The sequence below is a fragment of the Diabrotica undecimpunctata genome, chromosome 1 (assembly GCF_040954645.1).
Source record: "Diabrotica undecimpunctata isolate CICGRU chromosome 1, icDiaUnde3, whole genome shotgun sequence".
NCBI classification, from domain to species: Eukaryota; Metazoa; Arthropoda; class Insecta; order Coleoptera; family Chrysomelidae; genus Diabrotica; species Diabrotica undecimpunctata.
Genome location: NC_092803.1, coordinates 60,726,135 through 60,743,788, shown reverse-complemented (window position 1 = coordinate 60,743,788; position 17,654 = coordinate 60,726,135). Strand labels below are relative to the sequence as shown.

The 17,654-nt window shown below is 31.8% G+C and overlaps 2 protein-coding genes across 14 annotated transcripts in view; one reads left to right on the top strand and one right to left on the bottom strand.

Moving 5' to 3' along the window:
- Obsc (Obscurin) overlaps window positions 1-17,654 on the bottom strand; it is a 350,811-nt gene that overhangs the window by 222,926 nt on the left and 110,231 nt on the right. The window contains exon 1 of one of the 11 annotated variants that reach the window (XM_072543265.1): window positions 16,138-16,294. The exons of the other annotated variants lie outside the window; for them this stretch is intronic. The gene's annotated coding sequence lies outside the window, so the exon portion shown is untranslated. Of the gene's footprint in view, window positions 1-16,137; window positions 16,295-17,654 lie in introns of those variants that run through there. 11 annotated transcript variants of the gene reach the window in all.
- LOC140449922 (very long chain fatty acid elongase 7-like) overlaps window positions 3,643-17,654 on the top strand; it is a 175,969-nt gene continuing 161,957 nt past the window's right edge. The window contains exon 1 of one of the 3 annotated variants that reach the window (XM_072543341.1): window positions 3,643-3,801. The gene's annotated coding sequence lies outside the window, so the exon portion shown is untranslated. Of the gene's footprint in view, window positions 3,802-9,897; window positions 9,942-17,654 lie in introns of those variants that run through there. The other 2 variants (XM_072543347.1, XM_072543358.1) reach the window with 2 other exon arrangements.

Genomic DNA, 17,654 nt, shown 5'->3' with positions numbered 1-17,654 from the left:
TAAGGGTAGTTCCGAGGTAAGTGAATATGTCGACTCTCTGGATCTCTTCGCTACCTGCCATTAGTGCCTTGGGATCTAAATTTCTACGGCTGACAACCATGAATTTAGTTTTCTTAATATTGAGGTTCAGTCCGTATGTTACGCTCACAGTTCGCACTCGGTCTAGTAAGGCCTGCAGATCGTTTAGGCTGGTTGCTAGTAACACAGTGTCATCGGCGTAGCGGATATTATTGATGTATTCACCGTTCACTCGGATTCCCATGTCAAGGTTTGTGAGGGCTTCATTAAAAATCTCCCTAGAGTACATATTGAAAAGAGTCGGCGATAGCACACATCCTTGCCTTACTCCTCGCATGATCTTCACTTGGTCGGTCAGCTGGTCTTCGACCTTGACTTGAGCACGCTGGTTCCAGTATAAATTCATGATGATGCGAATGTCCTTCTCATCCAATCCTACTCTTTGTAGTGCGGTGACCATCTTCTGGTGCTGACAACGGTCAAATGCCTTGGCGTAGTCAATAAAACAAATATAGACATCACAACTGACATCGCGGCGTCTCTGAAGTAGGACTTGTAAGGTGAAAAGTGCTTCACGTGTACCCATGGAATTGCGAAATCCGAATTGCATTTCACCGACATTTTCTTCGCATTTCATGTAAATTCTGGCATGTATGATTTTAAGAAAAATTTTAAGTGCATGACTCATAAGAGTACTATTTACTTTGTTTAATAGTAATATTGGCTATGAGTACGTGTGCTTGGTTGTATAGTAATTTCCAGCCACTTCTAGTCTGTCAAAAAGTAACTAACTTCGCAAAAAAATAATTACTAAATTCACTAGACAGTTCGGACTGGGAATAGCGAATCGACTATAGTAAGTTGATTTATATAAAGCTGACAATTTGAGAAAAGTACTTGCTGGAATAGAAGTATTTTGCGATTACTAAATATTACTTTTATCCGGTAAAACTTGAAAAATTTATTTTTATTCAAAATGATGGACAATTTTAATGTTTATTAAAATGTTTCTATTATGCCAATAATTGGTTTGCATATTGCCATTGGTTTGCGTATTGGCAATTGACGAATGAGTTAAGGATGCATAGTTTATTACAAACAAATAGGTAAGAAAATATTTTCGGCGGCAGTTTGGGCATCACAACTGATATAATATTAAAATTTTCGTCTTGGAGACATTTGGCGCACTGAATGCTTATTATTATCTTGTAGAATTTATTTTTTAATGTTATACATGATGGAGGTTATAAAGTATTTTAAGTACACACATATGCATAATCCACTTAAAACTATATCAGTACAGAGTAACCATAGTCAAAGAGAACATGCGAAATCTTCCTATATTTTCTTCTTATTCCTTCTTGTATGTAGGCTTTAAAGCATGTTCCTTCTTCAATATTAGCCTCCAAAATTGTTTAAATTGTTGCACCTTTTTTTCTTGGTCTGCCAATACTTCTTCGTCCATTTGGTGACTTACCTCGTGCTATTTGTACTATCCTATCCTCTGTCATTCTACTAATGTGGTCGTTCCACTCCTGCTTCCGTTTTTTACCCATCCATTTATGTTATCTATATTGCATGATCTTCTTATGTTTTAGCTTCTCTCCCTATCCAACAGACTTTTCCCTGATATTCGTCGGAGTATTTTCATCTCTGTTGTTTCTAGTAGTCGTCTCGTTTTAGATGTAACAGGTCTTGTCTTTGCCGTGTATGTTAATAAAGGTCTAATTGCTGCTTTATAGATTCTTGTTTTTGTGTCGTGTCTTAGGTGTTTGTTCTTCCAGATTGTGTCATTAGGAGATCCCGCCGCTTTACTTGCTTTTAAGCTTTGTTGTCGTACTTCTTTTTCAACATCTCTGTAACTAGTTATATCTATTTCCAGATATCTAAACCTTGCTTCCTGCTTTATTATCGTCCCATCAATTTCGATTTTAAATCGTAGTGGGTATTTAGATATTATCATTAATATGGGTTTTTATGCTGATATTATCATATTGTATGTTTTGGCTGATCTATTGAAGATGTGTGTTAATCTTTGGAGTTCGTCTTCTGTCTCGGCGATTAATGCGGCGTCGTCTGCATAACATAATATTTGGATTTCTTTGTTCCCCATTCTGTAGCCATGACCTTTACGTACTGCTTGTATTATTTCGTCCATTATTATATTAAAGAGAAGTGAGCTTAACGAGTCACCCTACCTGACTCCGCCTTATATTGGTATACACTGTATTAGTTTTCCATTTACCTTTGCCTGTATTCGATTATATGTTTCTTTTATTCTTTTATACAGTAGGTGTAAAACGTCTTCGACTCGTATGCGATTGAAAGCCATTGTCAGGTCTATAAAACATAGATATGCTGGTTTATTGTACTTGATGGCCTTGTCTGTGATTTGTCTTAGTACAAATACGGCGTCTACGCAGGATCTTCCGGATCTGAATCCTTGTTGTTCATCTGATAAAGTTGTTAGTTTATTGATTTTGTTGATTAGGACTTTTGTGGTAAGCTTAAGTGCGGTGTAGTAGATTTATATCTCTATAATTGTTAGGGTCTTCTTTATCTTCTTTCTTAAACATTGGTATCATTATGCGGTTTCTCCATGCGTCTGGTACCTTGCAGTGCAATATTAGTTTTTGTATAGGTTTTATCAAAGCCAAAACGAAGAATAGGGGAGAATGAAGACTTATCCTTGAGCAGGTCAAGACCCACCATGGGTTGTGGAGCCAATGATGATGATGATAAGTTTTGTCATCTCTAACGTTATACTTTCCCCTCCGTGTTTTAGAAGCTCGTTGGTTATTCCGTCTGGTCCTGGTGACTTTCTATTTTTGAGTGGATTAATGGCTATTTCTATGCCCTTAAAACTGATTTCTATTTCGTGTCTTAATTCAGGTACGTTATTGTGTTTATTATTATTTTCCTTTGCTTTAAACAGTTCCGCCAGGTATCTTTTCCATTCGTTTGCTGGTATGTTATTGTATCCCTTTAATTCTGCCATTTCTTTCCCTTGGTTTCTTATGAATCTCCATATTTGTTTTTGTGTACCGTAGAAGTCGCTTTCAGCATCCTTTTCGTAAACTGTTCCCAGTATTCATTTTTGTTTTTTTTTACCAACTGCTCTGTTTCATTTCGTATTCTTCTATAGGTGTCTCGGGATTCTGGCGTATTTGATGTTTTGTACTTCGTGTAGGCCTCTCGTTTCTCTTTGCATTTCTCTTTTATTTCTTTTCTGAACCATAGTCTATTGTTGTTGTTTCTTTTGTTCAGTATGACTTTGCGTTTTCCTAGAGCTTCTATTGCTGCTTCTTTAATGTTGTTTTTAATTTTCTCCAGCTCGCGTTTATATCTTCGATGTCGTCTATTTGTTTTAGCTATATCTTCGGTGCTAGCCTCGGAATTATGTTGGTTAACTCATTTTGTGTGGCAGTGTATGTTCTGTAGATTATTTCATAATGCTCTCAATTACGACTACAGTACGTCGTAATGTATATGAGAATCTACTATATTATGTACATAGCATTCATTTTCATGTAAATTTAAGTAACAGTGCTTACCAAATATGATTCAAATCTGATCAAATATGAATAATTATGTCAAATTAGCATTGAAAGAGTATTTTGTAAAATACTAAATGGTATCGAAAGAAAATTACAATTATTTATGAACCTTTGAATTGATTAATTCCAATATTAAACCATGATCTATTACCAGTCCGGCAGTACATTTTGTGGTCCCACGAGAGATTTAGTGATCTTGACTTTTTTTAATAGTTTCAAACTATTAGTGAGTACCTATCGTCTAATTACTTAATTTTAAGTTATATACATTAAAGGAAATCAACTGTTTTGTTTCTAAAAGTATTAGTTTTGTTAACTAAATAGCAACGTGACTTTACTTCGCTGAAAAATTAAATATATAATATATTTTCGTAGTCTTAGTGATCCATATCTAGTAGAAGTCTTTTAATACTATGTACTACTAAATTTTTGTTGCGTTATTTCCAGTTATGCACTGGTTTCCTTTATAGAACTAGTTTTGGGACTCTTTCAGATTCTATCGTTTCTACGTGTCCTAACCAATTTACTTTTGGACTTAATGATTGGCTGTGTAAAAATAAAGCTTTATATTATTCCATTTGTTCCATTTTCAACAGACATATAGTTTTTCTCGATACCTAGGTCTCAAATTTGTATCTGAATGTTGGTCTAATTATTGTCTTTTAGATTTGTATTCTAGTGTTTTGGCCTTAATTTCTCGCTCTCGGTTTCCATGTCTGTTATTTTCTATTTTCACTTTAAATTTGTAAACTACTTAATCTTTTTTATCTAAGCTGTTTGTTAGTTCCAAAAAGATGCAGAGACCAATACGTATAAACTTACAGCCGTTTTATATATTTTATGGATCAAATGGATCTGTCTGTTTATGATGGCGTATTTTGTAGAACTCTGTTTATACTCCAGTCGTCAGAGACGAAAATCCCACTAAACCTATAAAAATCATACGAGCAAGCTGAATTTTACTTCTTATTCTTGGGCTTTTCCCATTATGAGTTCGCCATTTTTGTCCTCCACAGCACTCTATTCTCCCAGTCACCTTCTCTGAGGTCTCTATCTATCATATCATTTCCGACGTATGTTTTCCATCTTGTAGCAGGTCTTCCTCTCCGTCTTCTTCTCGGCGGGTCCCAGTTTAATATTCTTTTCGCCTATGCATATACCTATGCTCTGGCATTCTTTGTACATGCCCGTACCACTGCAGGGCTCTGTTTCCCAACTTTTTTGCAATTGAGCATTTTACTTCCATTCTGTTTCATATTTCCTCCGTTCTTATTCTATCCGCTCTTGTGATTTGTAGACATCTTCTCATAAAGTCCAGTTCAACTGTTCTTATTTTATTTCGTATTGTTGTTGTCATTGGCCATACTTTCGCTCCATATAGGGTAATATTCATCACTATACTTTGAAAGATCCTCTTTTTGTTTTCTTTGGTTAGAGTGTTGTTCCATATCACTCCATGAAGTGCTCTTGTGGCTTGTTTTCCCCGTGCTATTTTCATTTCTATATCTTTCATATAAGTACCATCTCGGCTAATCATTGACCCTAAATACTTAAAAGCCTTACAACTCTTAATAGTCTTTTCTTCTAAACTTAAGTTCAAATCTGCAACCTTGGGTCCAATACATAAGTATTCGGTCTTGCACATATTTATCTTGAGTCCCCAAAATTCATATTCTTCCTTTAATTTCCTTATCATATATTCCATATCCTCCCTGTCTTGTGCAAAAATGACTTGATCATCTGCGAAAAGTAGTGAATGTAATATATTCTCTTGTACTGGTATGCCCATTGTTCCGCATTTTCTATACCATCTTTTCAAAGCCTGATCTATATATATATGTTAAAAAGTGTAGGTGAGAGACCACATCCCTGTTTAAGGCCTTTTGTTGCGGTGATTGTTTTTGTTATTTCATTACCTAATTTTATTTGCACTTGTGTTTCTTTATACAGTCTTTGTGTTATATTCGCCCATTTCTCTCTAACGCGCATTCTTCTCATTGCTTCCCATAGTTGTTTCCTGGGCACGCTATCGTATGCTTTCTCTAAGTCGATAAAGGTCATATGTGTTTCAATGTTTTTTTCTTTGTTCTTTTCAATCACCTGTCTCATAATGAATATATTATCTAAACATGATCTGGCTTTTTGGAATCCGGCATGTTCTTCGCTATAATGGTCCATGTGTTGTTCTAGTTTTTCTTTTATAACTGATGAAAAGATTCTTGCTATTGAAGGCATTACACTGATCCCTCTGTAGTTACTTGGTGACCTTTTGTCACCTTTTTTGAAAATGGAGGACATGTATGATAAATTCCACTCATCGGGAATCTTCTCTCCTGCTTCGATTTTATTGAACAACATTCGTATAAAGGATACTATCCTTGCGCCTCCATATTTCAGCAGTTCCATTTTTATGTTCCCTGGTCCTGGTGCTTTATTGTTTTTGGATTTCTTTAGTGCTTTATTTATATCTTCCTCTGTGATTTCTGCTTCCTCAGTTATTATTGTCACAGGGTCGTATGAGATATACTCCGGCCTATTCTCCTGCAATAATTTTGTGTAATGCTTTGTCCACTCTTTTGATGTAATTATCTTTATGGTATTTTTACTTCGTTTATTACTTCTGATGTTTTTTATTTTTTTCCATGCTTCCGTTGATCTGTTATACCCTATCTTGTTGTCTATGTCTCTGCACATTCTCTCCCAGTATTCGTTTTCTCGAGCTTTATTCTTTGTTTAACTTGTTGTCTGAGGGTAACATATTCTCCCCGTTGAATTTTACTAAAAATATTATTTTACTAAAAATATAAATATTACTACTTTTACCCCGGGCTTCCCCCTAAAACCCCCCTCGTAGGGGAGTAAAAACGCAAAAAAACGATTCACCAAGAATCTGTACGATGTAGAAGAAAATGATTTAAATGAAAAATGTAGCTGAGATAATTTTAAACAAAAATGTTTATTAATACTATTTTTGTAGAATGAACCGTTCTCTCACAAACATCGCTTGAAACGACCGTCGATTTTGAATCTCAGTTACGCGCGCGAAAATAATATTAAATAAAATTTTTATCAACTCGACGGTAAAAATTCGATATCTTTTGATTCAAGTATCCTATCGACAAAAATCAAGATGCTTTTTAAAGGTAAACAGTTCATCTTTTGTATGCAATTTTTATGTTCTATCGTAAATAACTCTTATTTTATAAATGCGTTAAATAAATAAACGTAGGGCGATTTTTGCCATTTTTTATGATTTTTATGATATCAATACAATCTAGCCCTTCTATTGACTCGCCACTAAGAAATTTCGATAAATAGAAGCCAACCTTCAAAACCTATAGCATGACATTTTAGTTTAACGTTTTGGCAACAAATGTGAGGTATTTAAAATATGCTTAAAAAAGCTGGATAACTTTCACATAACAAACGATCTAAAACGTTTAATTTTTGTTTTCAAATACACTAGAACGTTCTTCAAAAAAAAACTTCTGCTATAAACAACACCCAAACCGTCTTCTTGAAGGCATTTTCCGTGAGGTGCAATCGTTTGTAATGTGAAACATGAAATTTTGCGTTTCTTATTCATATTTCAAATGCCTTATATTTGTTGCCACAACTCAAAATTAAAATTTCATGTCAGGTTTTAAATACTGATATCTAAAAATGAAAATTTTACTGCGACTAGTCCGTGAAAGTAAATAATTTTATTGATCTTACGAGAATCGTAAAAAATGCAAAAATCACGCAACATTTATTTATTTAACACTTTTATAAACACAGAGTTTATTTGCGGCAAAAAATAAAAACTGCATACAAAAGCTGCACTCTTTATTTTTAAAACGCTTATTAATTTTTGTCGATAGAACACTTGGATCAAAAGATATCAAACTTTTACCGTCGAGCTGATATAAATTTTATTGAACAGTGATTTCGCGAGAGTAACTAACGTTCAAAATAGACGGTCGCTTCAATCGTTGTTTCTGAGAGAACGGTTTATTCTACATAAAAAGTGCTAATAAACATTTTTTTTTAAATTATCTCAGCTACATTTTTTATTTAAAACAATTTTTTCTACAGTACACAGATTCTTGGTAAATCATTTTTTTTGCGTTTTACCCCCTTACGAAGGAAGTTTTAGGGGGAAGCATGGGGGTAAAAGTGGTAAACTTTTTTACATCTTTTTTGGAGTCTCAAAATTGATATTCTCGGTAAAATTCAGCTTGTTCGTATGATTTGTTGTGGTCAACTCTCTGACGACTCTACTATTAGGTATGAGATCTTTAACTTGATGTATGGTTTAAATATTTAATATTACAATCAATCCATTTAGTCAATATGAGATCTTTAACTTAATGTATGGTTTAAGTATTTAATATTACAATCAGTCCATTTAGTCAAGAATGATATTGATATATCGAAATATATATTGATTATTAGTTTATGAAAAATAAAAAAAAACAAAGGAATAAAAAATCTGGAGGTTTTTGATAATGACTGTCTAATGATTAATACTCCGATAAATGAACGTTTTGGAGTGTTATTTTCCTCATGACGACGTATTTGTTTGAAAATTTGGATTTGGGTTCCTTTTAATCTCTACTTTACTTTTAGACTTTTTCCCTTTTTACTTGGAGGTGAAAACCACCCCTTCCAGGGGATGTAAATCACCCCTTCTAGGGGGTGAAAATAATATATGTTCAAAATAAGCCCGGAAATGAATAAATTGACTAATCCTAAGCAACTTTTATTCCAAATAGTTTTTTCGTCAAAACAATACTTTTCGAGTTAATTGCGAGTGAAAATGTTCGTTTTTCAAAATAACAACCACGTTTTCAGACGGTTTTTCACAAATAACTTAAAAAGTAAGTACTTATCGAGAAAAATATTCATAGTAAAAATGTAACTTATAAAAAAACAAAAAAATACTTATGAAATCTGTAAGGCTAGTAGAAATAGAGTTGTAGCTCATAGAAAGTAGGTCTTATTTGTCAAATTCGAAACCGAATACTTCAACGTCAACTTCAATAAATAAAAAAATGAAGCACTTTTCGGTGAAAACTCTTTTTGAAACTTTTTGAAAATGTTTAAAAAAATCTTTATTTTTTTTAAGTTTCTAGCATCAAAATTAAGCAAGTTACGCTCGAAATAAAGTTGATCTCTTTTTTTTTTGGTAAAAACATCGTGAAAATCACTCCGTAATTAACACCATAAACAAGATTAATCGTTACTGCTTTACAATTTACTTTATTTAAGTATTGTTTATATAATCTGTAAGTTTGACCAGCTCAAAGTGCTTAATTTAAAAAAAAAATTTATTTCCAAAGAAACATTTTTGAAATTTTGAAAAACATGCCTTTTTTTCAAAATAACTTAAAAAGTAATAATGATACGGAAAATCTTGAAGAGTAAAAAAATGTATGTTTTTTTATGAACTTTTTTTTTCTGAAGACAAAAATTTGTTAAGACATGGTTAAGACTGTTTAAAATTTGCATACACTCGTGATTAGTGACTTGTTCAAGCTCTGTCAAATCCAAAAACCAATAACATTTTGAAAAGAATTATTAATATATGTATAAAAAAATATTAAATATTTACAGTTTCAATTAAAAAATACTACAACTATTCTAATTTCTTCGCAAGGAATGGATTTTTTAAGGGTAGAAATTATGTTGTAAAAAATTTAATTAAATTTCGCTGTATAATTAAATAATTCCAAATTGCTTAAATTTACAATTATATGATTTTTCAATAGGGGTCGTTTTCACCCCTAAAAAATAAAAAACAACCAACAGCATAATCCAATGTTGAAGTGGAGGTCAAGTATAACCTAAATCCAAATTTCCATGTAAATCAATGGAGACAAGGTATTTAATGCTTTAAGGTAGATTTCAGAGTTAAACTATGATAAAATCATAAATGATATTGTTTGATGTTAATTGACATTTATTTACTTCATTAAAAGGTGATTTGAATCAAATCAAAAATTACAATTTTTTTTTAAATAATTGTAGTTTTCAACCCTAAAAAAAATAAAAAGCAAATGGCAGAACAAGTCCAAAAGTAAAGTGGAGGTTAAGTATAACCTAAATCCAAATTTCTATGCAAATCATTGGAGACAAAGTATTTAATAACATTGTTTTAATTATAACTAATCTAGAGGTCATATTTAGTGATTAAATTGTGATAAGGTCTTATATTATTATGTTGTTTAATGTTAATTGATATTCATTTACTTCATTAAAATATGATTTGAATCAATTACCAGCTTTAATTTACAAGTATACGATTTTTTTATAATAGGAGTAGTTTTCACTCCTAAAAAATAAAAAGCAACCAACGGCACAAGTCCAAAAGTGAAGTGGAGGGTAAGTAGAACCTAAATCTAAACTTTCATGCAATTCGGTGGTGCAAGGAAAATTACAGGGTATCGCCGTATTTTATGTTCATTTACTGGCTTATAAGGTATTTACTACAATATTTGTACGCTTTTAAATTTAGTTCAGATTTATTTACCGGTAACGAAATATATTTAAACATTCAAAGCAAATATGTTGCTTTTAAGTCATAAAATATTACCACTGCCCAGTTTCTTTAATAGCAAAGACCTATGATGTCCACGATATACACAGTTGTTAACAATTAGCTACGCGTCGATTCAGTGAAACACTGTGTATATTTTGGACAACATTTTAAATAAAATCCCTGTATCATATAAATGATTTTGTCAAATATTAATTACTCCAGTCGTCAGAGACGAAAATGCCACTGAACCTCTAACAACCATATGAACAAGCTAAATTTTGCCAAAAATGTCAATTTTAGAACCCTAAAAAAGATACAAAAAAGTTTACCGCTTTTACCCTTGGGCTTTCCCCTAAAACCCCCCCAGTAGTGGGGGAAAACGCAAAAAAATCGATTTACCAAGATTCTGTATGCCATAGAAAAAAATGTTTCCAATAAAAAATGTAACATAATTTTGAACAAAAACGTTTATTAGTATTTTTTGCTAATTTATCTTTCTCTCAGAATCAACGGTTGAAGCGATCGGCGATTTTGAATGTCAGTTTTGTGTGCGAAATCAATTCTCAATAAAATTTGTATTAGCTCTACGGTAAAAATTCAATATCTTTTGATCCAAGTGTCTTATTGACAAAAATCAAGATGCGTTTTAAAGGTAAAGAAAGCAGCTTTCGTACGCAATTTGTATTTTGCCGGAAATGAACTCAGTTTTTATAAAGGTGTTAAACAAGTAAACGTGGCGCGATTTTTGCCATTTTTTATGATTCTCATGAGATCAAAACAATGTATCCCTTTCATTGACCGGCCACTATAGAGTGTCCATAACTAGAACTTAATCTTCAAAATCTATACCATGAAATTTTACTTTAGAATTTTTTAGAATTTAGAAATGTTGGTAATTTGAAATAAGCTTCAAAAACGCTGAATTTAAACTTTCTCATTACAAACAATCTAAAACGTTTAAAACTGCTCTTTTTTAATCACACTGGTACGTTTTTCAAAGCTACTTAACTTCTGCTATAAATTATATATAATAATATAAAATAAAAGTTTAAATTCTGCGTTTTTGGTCATATTTCAAATGCCTCATATTTGTCGCCAAAAATCAAAATCAAATTTTCATGTTATATATTTTGAAGACTGTTCTCCAACAGTGAAAATTTCACTAAGACCAGTCAATGAAAATAATACATTTTATTGATATCACGAGAATTATAAAAAATGGCAAAACTCGCAAAAAAGTTTATTTATTGAACAGCTTTATAGAAACTAACTTTTAATTTTTATTTTATTGAAATTTTATTAAACATTGATTTCGAGCGCGGAACTGACATTCAAAATCGCCGATCGCTTCAAGCGTTGTTTTTGATAGAACGGTTCATTCTACGCAAAAAGAGCTAAAACATATTTTTGTTCAAAATTATTTAAGATATATTTTTAATTTGAAAGATTAGGTTTTACGGCATACAGATTCTTGGTAAATCAATTTTTTTGCATTTTTACCTCTCTACGAGGAGGATTTTAGGGGGAAGTCCGAGGGTTAAAGTGGTAAACTTTTTTACACCTTTTTTAAGGTCCCAAAATTGCTATTCTTGTCAAAATTCAGCTTGTTCTATGATTTTTAGGGGTCAAATCTCTGACGACTGGACTAAATGGAGATATATTGTTTTTTATATTAATATAAAACTATGTGAACTTGTACAGAATAATTTTTAACTTATTGTAATAAGAAATTAACGGAGATACATATTTATAGAAAAGGAAAATTTTAGATTTCTATTTTTTTTATAATTTAAGCAATAAATAAATAAACTTTTATTTTTGGCGTATGAAGTATCTTCTAGCCCTATATAAAGCTTGTTATCTGCGACAGATGGTTATTATCAAGTCTTAGAGAAAATATTAAGACATTGAAATCCGCTCCTCCAAGAAAGAATTTTTTATTGCTATTGTCATTGCCAAACAAGTGTTCCCAAATCTGTCCCTTTAGACAAGTGGTCATTTCTTAGAACTAATGAATCGATCTTTTGTATATTCCAATAATTTGATCAATTCATCTCGTTGAGGATCTTCCTCCTAATCTTCTACCTTCTGCCTTCTACCTTTCCTTGGATAATAAGCCTTTTCATGTTTTCTGTATCTGCTCTCGTAAATTGTCCAAAGTATTTTAATTGTTAGAGATGGACTTTGTTGGAAAGCCGTTTGCTAACGTTTAGCTCATTTAAAATTGGATTAATTATCCTGTGGTCGGTACACGAAATTCGTGACATTCTTCTCCAACAAAACATTTCAGTGGCATCTATCTTTCCTCATTTTGATTGTCGTACGATTCAAGATTCACATCCGTATGTCAGTATTGGGAATATTAAGCAGTTATTGTCTACTAAGTTATCTTTTTTTCTCTATCAGAAATGATACCAACTCCATTTCTAGTGTTACTGTTTCCTACATACTACAAATTGTGTCCTTTAGTTCCTTTTGTTCCCTAATTCGTTTACCCTTTGTTCCTTTTATGTCGATCCTTGTTTTAAGCCCATCTACCAGCTCCATACTATTATTGACTAAGACCCTACTTTGATTTTTATAGCCTGTAATAGTATTCCCCCCTGAAACGGTTCTTACCCGGAAATGCGAATGGAGGCTTAGTTTGCTTCTAGGACATTTTTAAACTCAAAAGATGCCATCACTTCAGGATATTGTTTTGTTATGCTGGAGAAGATCTTTCATTATTATGACGTGAAAAAATTTTCAAACATTTGATTGATTTGGCTAACATACCATAAAAAGTACAGTATTATCTCACACTCACATTTTTCTGTACATACCAAGATCTTCTACTTTAAGAAGTGCCTGTTAAGCTATATATTGTTGCATGCATCTCGTTATAATAAAGGAATAGTTATAATAAGAAATATTTTTTAAATGACCTAGACTAATAGAAAAATGGTAAAAATACGTTCTATTTTTTTGTTTAATCTATACATTAAGGTAATTATTTTTTGGCCTTTAGTTATGTAAATGTTTTTTGTAGATTAATTTTTATTATATTTTTCCATTACTAATCTATACCAAGTTACGTGTTGACAATCTTTATAGAGGCATTTATGATTTATCTAAAATGGGAATGTTTTTAGAATTAGTATAATATCCATAAATAATACCTTGTGTATATTATAAATATAATAAATTTTTTACATATATATATATATATATATATATATATATATATATATATATATATATATATATATATATATATATATATATATATATATATATATATATATATATATATATATATATATATATATATATATATATATATATATATATATATATATGGGAAAATTCTTAATAGCATTGGTTCATTGTTCTCTTTCTCTTTATTACTATGATATACCGGCTTATCTAATTATTTCTTTCTACTGTGTTTCTATTTTGGATCATAGCAGTATTAATCCATTTCACACATGTCTCATCGGTCTTACAAAGATTTTTATATATCCCTATCTACGTTAAATTTGCTTAAAATATTTTAATTCGTGCCACGCTCTTTATAAATTTGATCGTAATCCTTTTGTTTTGAAGATAGTGAGACACACCAAGTGGAAATTCAAAGAGAAGTTAGACACGGATGTGTGATTTCGGCACAATTATTTAATGTGTACTCCCACCTAATATTGGAGGGAGCATCATTAATAAAATAAGATTTGCAGACGATATCGCAATCATGGCAAAAAATATAGAAGATTTACAAATTCTTATTAAATTCATTAACAGAGAAAGCAAAAAGATGGGACTATCAATAAATATAGATAAAACCAAAGCGCTGTTGACAATATACATCTGACATTGGAGGGTAAACCGTTAGAGAGAGTCGACAAGTATAAATACCTCGGACCAATTATAAACTCACAGTTAGACCAAGATGAGGAGATAAAGGTCAGAATTGAATTAGCTCGAAAAGGATTTATAAAATACAAGTCAGTGTTTACAAATAAGAAATTGAGTATGGTTATCAGATTGAGGTTCGTCGAATGTTATGTATGGTCACAACTGCTATATGGGGTAGAAGCTTGTACTCTGAAAGCCTAATCCATAAAAAATTAGGGCTATTTCAAATGTGGCTATATAGGCGTATTCTAAAAATTTATTGGACTGCAAAAGTCTCAAACGAAGAAGTGCTAAGACGAGTTAAGAGGACATAAAAACATCGTATCTGAGCCACATACTTCGACACGGTAAATACTCTCTTCTATACGTCATCATTCAAGAAAGAGTAGACTGAAGGAAAGGCTTGAGAAGAAACAAGAAAGCTTGACTGAGGAATATCAGAGATTGGACTAACCTCAGTGTTAAACAGATATTTCACGTAACATAGGGAAGCGTTTAAAGAAGTGATTGCCAACCTTTGTTAGAAGACGGGACAATAAGAAGAAAAACCAGTTAGTCCAAGATACAAAGGTAAGAAATAGTAGAAAACCTCTGATTTTTTTTTATATGCATTAATTTGCTTGAAATATTGATAATAGTTAAACATAGCTCAAATATCAACGTCTACCCTATGCCAATATGTGCTTTACCTCTGATATGGTTACCGCCCCAACTCAGAGATGGAAAAAGCTTATCAAAAAAAAACCATGGTAGTCGCTAAAATAGTGAATACCGTTCTAAAGCTATTTTCTTGAGGAATCTTAATCCACAATATAAATTTAAAATAAGTTTATTGACGTTTCGATTTCCACTTCAGAAATAGTTTTCAATACAATACGAACAATAGTAAATTATACAAAGTTTGTTTTTTGTGACTTGGTAAAAATTCTTTATTTAATTTTATCTGACTCATTCATATTGACAATTCGAACATAAATGATACATTTTCAAGTAGACGATTTTAAAATGATATTGCCATTCGATTGCATGAATTCAATGATTGATAGTTCAACTTTAACTTGAGAATACCCCTCAGAAAAAATCATAGCATGTGATCTGTCTAAGACAACCACATGCAATGATAACAGTTAAATTCTCTTGTTAGTGATTCCATAGTAAACCATGATGAAAAAAAACAGAAAAAAAACTCATGACACTATCCCGACATGGTAAGTATTTGGCCTTACTTTTAGTTTACTCTCAATAAACACCAAACTCTGATTTTATATGTGTTATATAAAAAACATAAATGATGTGTCCTCGATATGTTATTGACTTAATAAGAGTTTACTTACTTTATAAAACCGCCATATCCTGGAGTAACTATTTTCTTTACTAATTATTTATTAGTAGAAATATAAGAAATTGAATTATTAAACAGTTTATTAGAAGTCTGCAAGTAATATAAATAAAGCAAACTATACCTAGAAATTTAGATTTCTCACCTTCAGATCATATTAAACAGTGGTAAAATATAGAAAACTGAATAAAAGTTACAAGATCATTTTGAAGAAAGTTTGAAATATTTAACACAACAATTCCAAGGTAAATAAGGTTTAAAACAGAAAGTGAAGCAGCAATAAAGTGATAAAAGAAGCAGTTGTAAAGTGGTACAAATGTGTTTAAAAATTGAAGAAAGTAAAAAACATGGATGGGAGTTTAGTCATTGCCTGGTCTAACGTACAAATTATATACAGTAAAAATAATACATAAATGTTTATTTGATTCATATCAAAATCTTTCGGCTTCTATTCTTAAATAAATATACTGTATGTTTTACCGCATCTGTATATAAAAGATTAAAAAAATAAATATATTGACATAGTGTTTATATTGAATAAATGAATTTGAACTGAACCATTGTACGAATTTTGTTCAGTATAAAGTTTTCTGTGACCTTTCAATTTATTATTTTCGTTAAGCCTCTTAACCAATAATTTAAAAAAAACCGTTAAACCATTGCGCAGTAGTTGCAGAACTAAAATAGAACACCTTCACCAAAATTAGTATCCAAAGAAGGTAATCCACAAATTGGCGATGAACCAAACACAATTAAAATCAAGGTAGGTAATGATACGTCACGGGAAAGTGATGACGTATACGACGTACCTGTGGATCGAGGGTGCAGTATCGCGATCAGAAACGGTGGTGTGCCGTTCGGCGGAGTTAGCGGACGCGGTTCGACTGACTGGGAAAGACGAGACTATGGCCGATTCTAAACATAGAAACGATACAAGACTGCTCAGATATCAGACGAGAGGAATATTCGAGTTGCAGTGGGTACGGTCGTCGATTTAATCAAAATAAAATCTACCACGCGATTTTTGTTACGCTCCTAATCGAATTCCGTTCGTGCTAATGAATCACGGCCTGTTTTAATAGATGTACTTTGAAGATTTGCATCAAAGGATCAGAGGATAGTTGGACAGGTTCATTAACCACAAGAATACTTGACAAGACTATTATATAAGTAAAATAAAATGAGATACAACTCATTGCCACGTACATAGTCTTGTACGTTATACCGGGAATTTAATAATAACAATTATTTCATCTGAAGGAAAAAACGACCAATTCTGTCAAGAAGTCGCAATAAACAATTAAAAAACGGTTAATAACGGCAAAAGTTTTTTAATTATACTTAATTTTTTTTTGAAACTGGCAGCTCATTACAAATGGAAATCTTCACTAATCTGCAACCAGCAGGTAAAGTGGTCAAATTGAAATTACTCAAAATATTATCCTCTCCTGTTAAAATGTAGTTTTAGATACTATTTTTCAGAGTCCACCCTGCTTACATTGAAGTAACAATACAATCCCATGGATTATATACCTAACGGGTATAAAAATCATGATCAGTGTTGGAGAATGAAAAAGGGACATATATATATATATATATATATATATATATATATATATATATATATATATATATATATATATATATATAAGCGGGGATCCTACAGCTTCTGCCGCTTCCCGCATTTCGATCGCCATCTTTTTCTATCTCTCCAGGTGTCTTCATCAATGGCTCTGTCTTTCATGGTTTCCATAACACCTTGTATCCAAGACTTGGCTGGACTTCCTCGTTTCCTTCTATTACTTGGATTGTATTCCATAGCTCTTTTTGGCCATCTGTTGTCGTCCATCCTCTGTACGTGTCCATACCATATTAACTGTCTAGTTTCTATTCTTTCAGAAGTTGTATGTACTCTATCTGTTTTTCTTTTAATTTCAGAATTAGGTATACGTTCTACTCTTAATATACGGCAAGCTCTTCTCAGGTAGTCCGTTTCAACCGTGTCAACTTTTTTCTTTCCTTTTACTGTCATTTGCCAACATTCTGCTCCATATGTAAGAATGGGCTCTACAATTACTTTGTAGATAGTCATTTTAGTTCTCATTATCTATGGTCCAGTTATCTTTCGTTATGTTTTTTATGGGATTTAATAAAAGTTGTTCGACAACCTTGAATTTAAAAGTTGTATTTTGTCTGGTTACTTCACCTTTTACTTGAGTCCATATTAACTCTATAGGAATAAGTTGACAATAATAAGTTGGCAAACGTTGCCTTGCAATTCGTAATAATTCTGTTTTAAGTATAGTCTCATCATACGGTATTGTTT